The sequence below is a fragment of the Sturnira hondurensis genome, unplaced genomic scaffold, assembly GCF_014824575.4.
Source record: "Sturnira hondurensis isolate 20B ecotype Veracruz unplaced genomic scaffold, ASM1482457v3 Scaffold0014745, whole genome shotgun sequence".
Taxonomy (NCBI): Eukaryota; Metazoa; Chordata; class Mammalia; order Chiroptera; family Phyllostomidae; genus Sturnira; species Sturnira hondurensis.
This window is the reverse complement of record NW_028087376.1, coordinates 1,013,869-1,015,588: the sequence shown is the minus strand read 5'-3', so window position 1 is coordinate 1,015,588 and position 1,720 is coordinate 1,013,869. Positions and strand designations below refer to the sequence as shown.

The 1,720-nt window shown below is 40.9% G+C and overlaps 1 pseudogene; it reads right to left on the bottom strand.

The window, feature by feature from the left end:
• Positions 1-517: 517 nt before the first annotated feature.
• Positions 518-1,029, bottom strand: LOC118999264 (peptidyl-prolyl cis-trans isomerase A-like; annotated as a pseudogene).
• Positions 1,030-1,720: the final 691 nt, after the last annotated feature.

Below are 1,720 nucleotides of genomic sequence, written 5' to 3'. Positions count from 1 at the left end.
ATTCTCTCACTGAAGTGAGGCTCTCCTTTTTCATATGCGCAATTAGCGTTCTCAGAAACTTTTTTTAAGATTAAACATTTTTATGGTGGCAAGAACACAACATAGAATCTGTCCACTTAACAAAAATTTAAATGTATTAAATTCAAGATATGATATTATGAACTACAGGCACAATGTTATAAAACAGATCTATTGAATTTTTCTTCTCATGTAACTGAACGTTTTATACCCATTGAACAGCAGAAACCCCTCATTTCCCTTTCCCTCTAGTATCTACCATCCACCATTCTATTCTCTGTTTTTGTTGTTGTTACTGTTTAGTTTTCATTTCACAGTCATAAACTTAACTCTGCAATCCCGCTAGAATTGGAAGAGGTAAGGAAAGTATAGAACCCAGTGCACTGCAGTGAGAGCACAGAGATTATACAACATTCCAAGCCGCTGGGGGTGGAGGGGTGCTCTCCTGAACCGCAGAAGGAATGGTCTGGTGGTGAAGGTAAAACCCAAGTCAAATGTATTAGAGTGGTCCACAGTCAGTAATGGCTGGTCTTGCCATTTCCGGACCTGTAGCGCTCCACGGCTGTCACAACACCCATGCTGTCTGTCACCTGGCTGAAGACTACATGCTTGCCATCCAGCCACTCGGTCTTGGCAGTGCAGATGAAAGACTGGAAACCATTGGTTTTGGGTCTGGCCTTTGCCGTGGACAAGATGCCAGGACCTGTGTGGTTCAGGGTGGAATTCTCATCATCAAATTTCTCCCTGGAGATAGACTTGGCGCCTGTGCCACTGTGGTGTTTGAAGTCACCACCCTGGCACGTACATCCCAAAATCATTCTGTGAAAGCAGGAACCTTTATAATCAAATCCTCTATCCCCAGTGCTCAGAGCATGAACGGTTCCTGCTGTCTTTGGAACTTTGTCTGCAAACAGCTCTAAGGAAACATGGCTTGTGGTCTGCAGCAATGTCAAAGAACACGGTGGGGTTGACTGTGGCTGGGCGTGGGAAGATCTGAGGTGGCAAAGGCATCTGCAAGGCCTCTACTCTCTGAGTTTGACTATTTTCAATAGCTCATTCAAGAGGAGTCATGCAGTATTTATCCTTCTGTGGCTGGCTTATTTCACTTACCACAATGTCTTCCAGGTTCATCTGGATTGTCACACATGGCAGGATTTCCTTCTTTTTTAAGGCTGAATGTTATATGTATTTAGTATACTTTATTTATTTATCCATTGGTATTTAGGTTGTTTCCAAATCTTGAGACTATTGCTGCCATGAACATAGGAGTGAAGATACTTCTTCAAGATTCCTGATTTCAATTCTTTCAGAGTATTACCAGATCATATGGTTGTTCTACTTTTGATATTCTGAGGACCTTTCATACTGTTCTCCACAGTGACTGCCTAATTTTCTATTCCCACCAACAGTGCACAAGGGTTCTTATTTCTGCACATCTTTGCCAGCAATTATAATTTTTGTTTCTGTTTTTTTATAATAGCTATCTTAACAGGTGTGAGGTGATGTCTCATTGTGGTTTTGATTTGCATGACCCTGATGATGAAAAAGATACTGAATAGCTTTTCATATACCTGTTGTCCACTTGTATGTCTTCTTTGGAGAACTGCCTATTCAAGCCCTTTGTCTATTTGAAACATTTGGTCATTCATTCATTCATTTTATTTATGCTGTTTTGGCTATTGTAGGGATTTCTTATATATTG